The sequence below is a fragment of the Myodes glareolus genome, chromosome 19, assembly GCF_982192425.1.
Source record: "Myodes glareolus chromosome 19, mMyoGla1.1, whole genome shotgun sequence".
NCBI lineage: Eukaryota > Metazoa > Chordata > Mammalia > Rodentia > Cricetidae > Myodes > Myodes glareolus.
In genome coordinates, this window is record NC_142044.1 from 54,450,780 (window position 1) to 54,463,307 (window position 12,528).

Sequence of the window (12,528 nt, forward strand, 5' to 3'; positions counted from 1 at the left end):
GAGAGAGAGGGGATCTAGACCATATCAATGATTATATTTGTGTTTATGGCAATTTCAATTGCAATTTTCTCATTTATAGGCAAAGGAAGTCACACTCGGTCAGTGTCCACCCAAGGAGAAGGCAGCACACACAGAGGACCAGGCACTGTAGCTACAAGCCCAGGAACCTCAGGTAATTGCAAACGTGTCCCTGAGTGCCTGAAATTGGTTCAAGCAGGAAAACACAAATGCTGTTGTATTCAAAGCTGTTACATTCAAAGCCTTCATCCTCTACAGACTGGAATGCTTACAAAATTATTTTGTTGCATGGGGTTTTTAAATTAGAAGTTTGTGTGGAAATCCAAAGCCTAGACTGCTTGGGTTTGGTTCTCAGCCTACTCTAAATCAATGTGTACAGGTGTTTTATCACAGATGATAAAATATGGTTTTCTGCTGTGGATGTTGATGTGAATGTTCAGTGAGTTGATGACATCTGAGATAATTCAAAATGCCATTTTTTTTCTTTTTAATTGGTAATAGCAGGCCCTACCACACCCACACCTAGGGATGAAGAACACAGCATACCTGGAGAACACAGTTCTACAATGACCATTCCAGGAGAGTCAGGTAGGTCAAGATTTAATCATCTATGCCTATGATGGGGAGAGTATCACAGTGGGATGTAGGAGATATTAATGTATACAAATATACAAGAGTGCACATGTGCCCACGTTTGCTAATTTTCCACAACATATGCATAGGCATATGATGAAGCCCCTACTACCTAGTTAGTTAGGAATTGAGGGGAAGTAATTGGGAACTTCAGGTCATGCATGAAAGCACAGAAGGACCCTGAGTGTGAGCACAAGCAGGACTATTAATGTGAGCAGGACTATATGTGTGTGAATAAAGGGGGACCATGTTTGTGATCACAGCTGGACCATTAATGTGAGTGAAGTAGGACCTTGAGTGTGAGCATAGCAGGACCATGAGTGTGAGCACAGCAGGACCATGAGTATGAGCATAGAAGGACCATGAGTGTGAACAAAGCAGGGCCATGACTGTGAGCACAGCAGGACCACGAGTTTGGGCAAAGCAGGTCCTTGAGTGTGAACACTGTAGTACCATGACTGTCTCCAAAGCAGAAACATGAGTCTGAGTATAGCAGGACCATGAGGATAAGCACAGCAAGACCTTGAGTTTGAGTATACTAGCCTAGCACCATGAGTGTTCATATAGCAGGGTTTGAGTGTAAATACCACAGGACCTTGAGTGTGAGCACAACAGGACCAGGAGTATAAAAATGACTGAAGCGTTAGGTCGTGCTGCCCCAACAAGCACAGCATAGCATTCCTCTTAGATCCAGTCTAACTCTCTCCAAGAAGTAGAGTGGGAAATTAGAGTAAAGAAAGGTGGTCAAAAACAGCTTTAAAGGAACTAAGGCTATGTATGAATGATGGAATGCCCTGGAAATGGTTTTCTTCACTGTTAATTCAGGAAGCTCTTTTTATCCCATAGGGACAAGTGCAGCACCTACTCAAAGCATTGTTGGAAGTACATCAGGGAGGACAGGTACGGAAGGGGAGGGGATGGTGGTAGACAAGGAGGTGATTCCGTCAATGATAAACATTTTCTGGGGACCAGTCCCATTGCTTCCATTGTGAGGCCAAATGTTCCAGAGATAAAAATGATAAATTCATTTGTTGCATTCTGAATGGTCTATGGAATGCTGTGAAGGATGACAAATTGATGCCAGTTGCCTCAGAGATGAGAAATAGTCCAATTCTTTTCGCTGTATCCCTGATACTCTCTATGATGCTGTGTGAAATACAAAAGAATATGAAGTGGGTGTTTATCTACCCATTCTGCTTTAATTTGTAAAGAAATAATATTATATTTGCATAATTGATGTCTGCCAACTTGTCATCAGATGGACTATTTCCATCTAGTAGCAGATGGAAACACGTGCAGAGACCCACTGCTAAGCATTGAGCTGAGCATGGGGTATTTCACTGAAGAGAGGAAAGGATGTTTGGGCAAGCCAGGGGAGTATGTCCAGGACATCACAAGACAACTCACAGAAATGACTAGCCTTACTCATAAGAACTCATAAAGTCTGAAACAACAAGCAGGGAGCCTGCATGGGGCTGACCTATGTAGCATGAGGGGGCCGGCTTGTTGGGGTATCTGTCCCGCCCAGTACCCCACAGCAGGCAGGCCCCAAAGAAAATCACACACAAGACTCCATAAGGTTATAAACTGATTGGCCCATTAGGTCAGGCTACTTATTAATTCTTATGACTTATCTTAACCCATTATTCTTATCTATGTTAGCCACACGGGCTCAGTACCTTTCTCAATGTGACAGCTTACATGTTGCCTCTTCGGTGGTCTGCCCAGGAGTGGCAGAGGAACTTCCCTGCTTCCCAGAATTCTCCTGTTCTCATTGCTCCACCCCTACTTCCTGTCTGGCTTTCCTGCCTATACTGCCTGCCTGGCCAATCAGCATTTTATTAAAATATGATTGACAGAATACAGACAATTCTCCCACACCAGACCTAGGCCATCTACACATAAGTGACAGCTGTGTAGCATGTTCTACTTGTGGCTTTCCTGATAGTGGGTACAGGGATTCTACCTAATGCTTTTGCTGGCTTTTGGGAATCTATACCTTATACTGGGTTGCCTTGCCCAGCCTTAATAGAAAGGGAGGTGCTAAGTACTACTTCAAATTGATATGCTATGCTTTCTTGATACCCATGGGAGGTCTGCCCCTTTTATCACGGAAGCAGAGGAGTGGGTTGTTGGGTAGAGGGGAGGTGGGGATAGGAAATGGGAAGAGAGGAGGGAGGGGAAATTGTGGACAGAATGTATAATAAGAAAAATATATAAACATTAAATAACTATCCAGACAGAGAGAATTGTGGGAGCTGTGTCAATGGTATTATAAGCATGAAGACTAATAAGATGACTCAATGTTGAATATTAGGAAATAGTCGTGATTTTTGTTTCTTAAAGTATAAAAACATTCATGAACTGAATTCAAAATAAGAATGGTATGATTTATGAGGATCTGGAGTCTCATTCTCTAGTTATGAATATTTGTAGATATATAATGTTTCAGAAAAAAGCAAACAGGCTTTATAGTCCATTTATGAAAGTGTATAAGTTCACAGAATCTCAATCTAACGTTTTTCCACTTGATCAACCTAAGGCTCACCTGGGGCATCATCTGGATCAAGCCCTGGTACAGCGGGTGCCAGCACTCCTGCAGAAGTCAGCACTGGAGCCACAAGTTCAGGTGGGACACAACAGCCTGGGGTGATTGTCCACCAGCTCCTGCCTATACACTGCTGAGTAGAGAGTTCCCTTGTCCTCCTGGGGATTAGCTGACTGGTTTTGAAGTGCTGAAATGTTCTTGGGGGACCGTACCTTTCCATTTTCATTTCCTGAATTTCTAAAATGTTTGTAGCAATACAAGAAAAACAATCACATCCTCAATTTGTTCTTTGTTCTAGGAACCATAGACACTTCTGGAGGCTTCACCACTGTGAGGCCTCGAACATTGACTAGACCAGTCATGACCTCTGCTAGGAGCAGTCCAGGTAAATCTCACACACACACACACACACACACACACACACACACACACGAGAGAGAGAGAGAGAGAGAGAGAGAGAGAGAGAGAGAGAGAGAGAGAGTTTTAGTTGAGCGTGTAAATGGAGTCCATTTTCTATATGTGGTTGTTGGTTCAAAATAGAAAGTAGTAGTAGGAAATAGAAGCTATAAGGGTGACTGACGGCTTGAAAAGCTGTAATGACAGATGTAGGCTAAATTATACTTCTGCAATTATCTTGAGTCTACACATGGCCACAGTGTTTTGAAAATCCCTTACTTCTTGTGAGGCTTTGATTACTGAAATGGGAATGTGACTTGTAATGGGGCTTAGATGGGAAAACCTCTAGTGATCGCTTTGGAATATAAATGGAAGTACCTACAGATTCATTGAGTTTATATCTGTGTGACAAAGTGTTTTAAAGAAGTCAAGAGTTTCCAGTGTGCAACCTCACTTCAGAAGCACTGAGTCCAGCTTAGGGACATTAAATAAAGAAATAAATGACAAGCTAAAATGCTTCCAATAAATATTAGATAATATACAATTATTCCTAAAGCTATATATACCTTATGACCAAATGTTGAAACTATTGAGTTGGAAAAGAAGAAAGGAAAAGGAATATATGGAAGAGATGTGAAACCAGAGAGCAGGTATGGCGTGATGAACTTTCTCAGAGGTCCTAATATCCATTTCTGTTTACTCCGAAAGGGAGCACTGCACCGTCAGCTGGTGAAACAACTAGAGCCTCCAGCAGTGAATCCACCCAGCCTGGAGAACAATCAGGTGAGCAGGTGCTTTATTCTCCTTAAGAGAGAAGGAGCTGCCTCTATGCCCAGGCCAACTTAGGGAGAAGCCAACACACCCAGGGAACAAGGCACTGCAGCAACCACTGTAGAAATCTCAGATAATTCCAAGCATGGCTTAAATATGTCCAAGCAGGAAACTACGAAGGCTATTTTTAACTTGGAAATGCAGACCACTGAAAGTTTGATTGAATTTCCCAGAATTCCCTTCAAAGCAGCAGCACAGTAGAAACCATAGCTCTTGTTTTCCAGGTTCAACAGGAGGATCTGTGGGAACCAGCTCTGCAGCTGGCAAGGGAGCTTCACCTGAAACACCAGGCACTGAGGTCACCAGTACTGTTACAACACCAGGTCAGACAGCTTCTTCGGGGTTGGGGCCAGCATTTAGTCATGAATGGAGATCCACAAAGATGACATTGTAAATATGAAAGCCTAAAGTATCTTGATAGACTTCATTTTTAGGCATCTTTACCTATTAAAACCCATTCTTCTTTCCATAGGAACAAGGGAAGTAACAGTTGCAGACACTACTGGAGTTGCTGAGGAAAGCACCCTGGGAGGAACAGGTACTGAGGCTGTTCAGCAGAGGGAAACTGAAGCAGTATATTTGTGAATGTGGTGTTCATAATTTCATCAGAGGTCTGGTTTCCTGGGAATTGACTCGATTTGCCATTTGGTGCCAATTGCTTTAGATACAAGAAATAAACCCAAGTGTTTGGTATATTTCAATACTCTATATGACACTGAATGGAATATAGAGAAAGGAAGGAATATGTTTATCTCCTCACCCTTCTCTTCAGAAATGGCAGATTTTATATCAATAGAGGATAGAAACCTAAAATAAGAAGCAAAACAAAGAAGAACTTTGTGAATGGTGTTAAGACTGAGGAAAGACAAGATAATTAGATGCTGAATATTAAGTGATCTACTACAAGTCTAATGGACAGAAAGCATAGTAAGAATTAAAGGATCAACTGAGATCAAGAGTATCATCCCCTAGCGATGTTTGAAGGCAGATTCTTCCTTGTTTTAATGAAGTAGGGATCTTAGCACTTTATGAAATTATCTAACTGCATATTGCTTTGTGTTACCTTTTCCCCACTGATCAGTACCAGGCTCAACCAGGACATCATCTGCATCAACCTCTGCAGCAGCAGGTGTCAGCACTCCTGGAGAAGCAGGCACTGAAGCCACAAGTTCTGGTGAGATTGGATTCACTGGGCTGATGACTTAGCCCCTACCCTCAATGCCCTCCTACTAGTGTGCTCACTTGGACCAACTAACCCAATCTGGAAGAGAATCAAGGCTTTAGGAGAGCCAGAAGGGCAGTGTTGTCCTCAGTCTAATGGAATGTGTATGAATATTTACAGTAGTGGTCGTAGACCATAAATATCCCCAAGACTGCCAGCCTTCTTAGTTCTAGGAACCATAAGTATGTTAGTGGGCTCCACCAATCCAATCCATGGAGCATCCGCTAGACAGTGCATGACTGAGTGGAGTCTGGGAAAACTGGAGAGAGAGAGAGATGTCTAACCAAAGTGTGTCAACAGAGCCCATTTTCTGTGTGTAGAGACTGATGTAGAATGGCAAGGAATAGTTAGGGATCAGAGCTCTTTAGCATACTCCGTAACATGAATAGTGAGAGTCTTGGGGAGTTTGGTGTGATCTGCTTTGAGTGTGCTTATAGCCATGGTTATTTGAGGGCTCTTTACAACGTATGACGCTGTGGAATATAAGAGGAGGACATTGTGTGCATGCAATGCTAGTTGGATGAAAGAATCCGCTAGAGATATCAATCCATTATTAATGGAGGAACCTTGGCAGATTTATTGAAATTAGAGCTCTGTTAAAAGTAATTTTAAGCATTTTTATTTCTTCATTAAATGGTGTGTGTATGTGTGGTGTGGTTGGGTAGCTGGTTAATGATTGTTAGTGCATTGCCCACAGAGGCCAGATATGTGGGATTCTTTTGTAACTAGAGTTAGAGATGGTTGTGAGACACCATCTATGAGTTCTGCTTACCAAACCCAGGTCCTCTGAAAGAGCTGCTTATGTCTAAGCCACCAAATATCTCTATCTCTTCAGTCCCAATTAGTGTACTTATTTATTTACTTATAAAAATATTTTTAACTTTTTGTGAACTTTATACAATAGTTTTGGTCACGTGTGTGTCCTTTTCTCGGCTCCTTTCACATCCACCTCGTTTTCCCTACTCACATAACTTTATGGAATCTGTTTTGTAAACCCTAGGTGTCCAGTCTGTGCCTCTTACTGGTTCAGAATGTGCTGAGATAGAAAAACAGAGCTTAAGTTCTCATAGAAAAAAAAAAACATGTACACATGAGGGTCTATTATCTCTCTGTTCTTCATAGAGTTGTGTTGTAGCATAATAGCGTTTGTACCAGGCTTACTTTTAGACCACCAACCAGCTCTCAAATCAGGCACAGAGACTTAATTATTAGTCATGAATGTTTGGCCTTAACTTAGCTCTTATTTTAATCTGTTTCTTTTTATCTATATTTTGCCCCAGTGCTTTTTACCTTTCCTTCAGATGTCATAGTCTTCTGCTGTTTCTATCTGGTTGGCTGGAGGCTGTCTGACCTCTGAACCTGGGTTCCTTCTATTTCTCCCTGTGGTCCCTCTATTTCTCCTTGTTTTCTTCTTTTCTCCCTCTTGTTCTTCTTGAACCTGGATTCCTCCTCCTGTTTATTCTGCCTAACCTCTTCTGCATAGCTATTGGCCATTCAGCTTTTTATTAGACCAATCAAGTGTCTTAGGCAGGCACAGTGAAACAAATGCAATACATCTTTACATAACTAAATGAATTCACCATAAGTAAATGTAGCATACCTTTACATCCTTAAAAGGCAGCAGAAACAAATGTAACACACTTTCACATAGTTAAAGTAATATTTTTCAGCATAAACAAATGTAACACATCTCTCTCGTTAAAATAATATTCCAGAACTAGTGTTCCCTTCTCTCTTCCCACTTAAACATTTTAAATCATCAATCTATGACAACTTGGGAATGTTATATTAGTCTCTGGCATATGTGTTTGAGTTTGCTGAAGCTAGATGCTTGAATTTGGCTCTTGGATGTGTTGTATAAGAGTAAAGTGACCTTCCTTAGGGCACCGAATTATATCCAATCAGCAGGAACAATTTGATTGATACAGGAGATTTTTGGCAATGGAATATGTATATTTGTCCAATGAATTTATATTAGTTATTTCCTCATCAATTAACATAGAAGTTACCACAAGACAAATATCCACGTTGGGGGAAGGCAGCACACCCAAGGAACAAGCAACCAGAGCCACAAGCCCAGGAATCTATGGTAATTCCAAACATGTACCCAAATAGCTTAAGTGTAGATTTCTTCAAAAACATGACTATTGTGGTAAAGACGGTAAAAATACAGACCATTGAAAGCTTAGTTATTTTCCTAAGACCCTTCAGATGACATACCACAGCTTAATTCACTACTCTTGCTTGCCAGGTTCAACAGAGGGCTCTGTGGAAACCTCTACAATAGCAGGCAAAGGAAGCTCACCTGGGACACCAGGCACTGGGACTGCCAGCACTGTTACACCAGCAGGTCAGACAGGGGCTCTTTAGGGACTGTGGAGGGCACAGCACATGGTTTGGCTATGGGATCAAGACAGGACCAAAACTACTATCGAATCTAAGCACATGTATGAAAGAGAGGATGTGCTTAAAGATTAGTGGAGGAATCTGTGTATATTGACTTCCATTCTCCTTCCCATAGGAAAAAGAGGAGGAACAGATGCAGCCACCACTGCAACCCCTGGAAAGAGCACATCTGGAACAGGTACTGTGAGAGCACAGCTGTAGACTTGTGATCTTAAGCAATGCTTAAGGTTCCAGCACAGATAGCTCCCTGGGACCTTTGTTGCTCATGCTCTGTCAAGTATTCAAAAGATCAGCTACATACCCTAAATCTTAGGGTATATCTTAAAAGCAGAGTCAGATTTCAATTTGACAAAGGAAGTAATGTACAAGTATATGTATGTCTCACTCAACTACAACTTGGGAAGGGAAAAACTAAAATATGTATTTAGGTCTAAGAAGAGGAATAATTAGTCTAGAAACAAAGTCGAGTCCAACACCAAGCTTATCATGTGTGAAGACTGTTCTGGAAAGATAAGTCAAAATCATTTATAGTTGAAACTTGAATTGTGTGCGTAAAAGTATTTTATTTCTGACACATACATTGCTCATTTAGTAGAATACCAGGACTACCTGGTGCACATCACTTCTCTTGGAAAATAACTCTCCCTGCTAGTGACTGTGTGAATAATCATTGCTATGTTTTTATGTAGCTGACGAGACAGTTATAGCCATTGTAGGTGTGAAAAAGCAAGCTTATTTCAAGTTCTATCCACAAGTAGAATTTCCTGCGTGTTTTCTTAAGGTAATATTTTTCCATGGTAGGCACACCCAAAGCATCCTCTGGAATAATCTCAGAAGCAACTGTCAGCCGCACCCCTGGGACGGGAAGAACAGGAGCCCTGGATACTGGTAAGTCCACAGATGTATGTGGTAACTTAGAAACTCTTATACACGAAATGTTATAGAAAGTACTGAGCTATTAAATGAGATTAAACTGGGACAAAATGAGGATTAAGGAACATAATGTTGGATACACCTTTTTCTGTAATCTCCCAACTATTTGGGGTTAACAATAAGGACAAAACACCTGTTGGACACCACCTATTCTCTGCTTGTTTCTTTTTAGATTCTGCATGGACCACCACTGTTAGTTCAGGGGCCCCAGCCAAATCATCCACCTCTGCCAGCACAGAACCAGGTAAGCAAATGGGAAAATTCACTGAGTCTTCAGGTGTCTAATACCTCTGGTAGTTGTTGTCATCCATGGTATTCTGCTATGCTGAAGGATTGAAAAGAATATAAGAAACTGGGTGAAGGAGTTCTATTGCTCATCTACAGCTGGCCTGTAACTGGGGGAGGGATGAATTAGATGCTCTATAATCAGAGAAAACTTCACAGACACCCTGCAAATACTGATAGGGGTTAACAAGTTCAGAATCCTGCCTGCCGTATTTTGCAAGAGTAATAGAGAAGGTTAAATTTACAGTCTTGGCTATGAGTTGAAACACAGAAAATTTTGAAGATAGACACTGAAGAACCTCACAAAATTATGATATCAGTGTCCCTAGTCTGCACACTGCTAAAATCCTTAAGGTAACTTCCAAAATGCTGCCTGGGTTGCAAACAACATGATTCAAATGTCTGGAGAGCTTTTTAAAGAAATGATTTTTAGCAAAGACAAATATTTTCTTCATGACAAGTGAACATCCAGGGAGGCTGATGAATATACATGATTCTCTTGGCTAAATTTCCTGTGAGCAAGAAATGGAGACATGGATATAAATCAGTTAGAGCTGCAGGACATATGTTTTACTTTATCATAGACCATGGTGCTGATTTATTATCCACTCTAAAAGGGACCAGTGGGCAATCTTTTGGTGAACAACTGAATGCTCACAGAATAAAGAGACACTTCCTGAAGCTGACTCAGAATTAGAGGATGCATTTTAGATGGCATGACTGTTGTCAAAGGGAAATTCACCCTCAAACAAGACATTTTTTAAGTCACAACAATTGACATTCATCTACGAATTTAAGTGGCATGAAAAACTCCCTCATAAAGAAATATCCATAGTGTAACTAAACCAGAATCTTCTATAATCATTCAGTTCCCATGTAACAAATGATTGGAGGATCAGGCCACCTATAGAAACCAAAGTCCACATAGACTTAAAATGGGAAAACTTTATTATTCTCTCAGGCTCTCCTGAGACTTCAGCTCCCATTTTTTCACCAGCTAGACATCTAGGCACAGACACAGCACTGAGGCCCAGTGTCACCAGTCCTGGAAGCACATCAGGAAACTAAATTTTAGAGCAAAGAATCCTGGTCCTGCCCTATTCCTTACTTCAGATATGATAATCAGAACAGTACTATTCCTAGTGCAGGATCAGACACATACGCTCCTCCCTCAGTGTCATTGCTTGGTCACGTCGTTAGTCTTTTACAAGTTGCTGTCATGTGTATCATTTTGCTATTGGAAGGTCCAGCTGGTGACTTGTTTAAGTTCTCATGGGCATTATTTTTAAAGATAGGCATTTTTAATAGACCATATCAGAGAGAAATGGAAGATTCCCAGCTATAATCAAAGGTACCAATGAAGACAGAATTGACGCAGCCTTATGTTTAGGAAAAAGCAGGAAATGCACGAAATGCCCCTTTCCATAAATGCTTATGCTACCTGTTCTCTGTTTCATCTCAACAACACTACTACACAAAATAAAGACTGCTCAAAAGGTCCAAGTGTCAGAGACTGCAAAGTCATCCATGAAAATTCCATAAAAACAACAAGGGCCACATCAACAGCTATTAAAAATAAGGTCATCTGGGTCCATGTTATTCCAAAATTTTGTTTTAACATGTACTGTGACTTTTTAATTTTTTTTTCATTATTTAATCTCAATTCCTAATTTGTAATATAAAGGTATAAAGGCTATGTTCAAAGCACCTGTCTACGGCAGACTGGAATGTTTATTTATTTTTTATTTTTTATATTTTTTTATTATTAAAAATTTCTGCCTTCTCCCCTTCTTCCATTTTCCTTTCCCTCCCCCTCCACTCTCCCCTCCAGTCCAAACAGCAGTAAACTATTGTTTTCTGCACATAGTTTGAGAATTAGAGGTTTGGGTAGAAAGCCTAGGCCTACACTGAGTATGGGTTTCAGCATGTATTGACCAATGTGTACCAGGGCTGTGCTTTTCTTTCCACATCTGATAAAATTAAGCAATAGTATTTTCTGTCTTGTATGTTAATGAGAATGTCAATAGGTTTAATACATTTAGCATAATTGTAAAGGTCACTTTTTAAAATTGGTGACAGTAGGCTCTACTGTACCTCCACCTAGTGGTGATGTAGGCAGCAAACCCAGGGAGCACAGCTCTGAAGTTACCATTCCAACAGGGCCTGCACACCAGTGCACATAAAGAGTAAAGTATCACAGCAGGGCTGTAGGGAGCATGCTTAAAACACACAGGGTTGCAATTATACTATTAATCATATAACCAGAGATATAAGTACATGTTGACACTCCTATTGCCTAGTTTTCGGGGCCAAAGTGAAAGAAATTGGGAACCTGAATATTATTCTTTTGAGTAGAGCAGGACCTTGAGTGTGAACATAACATGAACCATCAGTGTGAGCACAGCAGGATATAAGTGTGAAAATAGCACAACTATTAGGGTGAGCACAACGGCACCATGAGTGGGGATATGTGGGTAATGAAACATGATCAAGGACAATTTTCAATGAACTGATGGCAGGAAGTAATGATTTCCATTCAGAAAGGACAGATATTGCATTTGCATAAGATACAAACACAAAATAATAAGCAGGACAGAAAGGAATTGTGGAAGCTGTATCAATTGTATTCTGGACATGAGAATAGACAAGAACACTCAAGGCTGAATTTTAAGAAATCAAAAAGATTGCTTTTTCCTCAAAGGAAAATCATTAACAGAATAAATTAATAATAAGAATGGTATGATTTGCGAAGATCTGGAATCTCACAATCCAGTTATGTTTGTGTGTATATATATCATTTCTAACAAAAAAGTAATCAGGCTCAATAGTCCGTCAATGGAAGTTTATAGCTTCAATGAATCTCAGTCTAATGTTTTTCCACTTGATCAACCTAAGGCTCCCCTGGGGCATCATCTGGATCAAGCCCTGGTACAGCAGGTGCCAGCACTCCTGGAGAAGTCAGCACTGGAGCCACAAGTTCAGGTGGGATACAATAGGCTCAGATAATGACCTAATAGCTAATGCCCAGTCCCTGCTGAATAGAGAGCCCATTGGCTCTCCTGGGTTTAACTGAATGATATCGCAGTGCTGAGAAGTGCTGGTAGATCATCACTTTTCATTTTCATTTTCTGAACTTCTAAACTATTTACAGTAAAACAAGAAAAGCAATTAGGTCCACAACTCTCAATTTGTTCTTTGTTCTAGGAACCATAGACGCTTCTGGAGGGTTCACCATTGTGAGTCCTGGAACATCGAC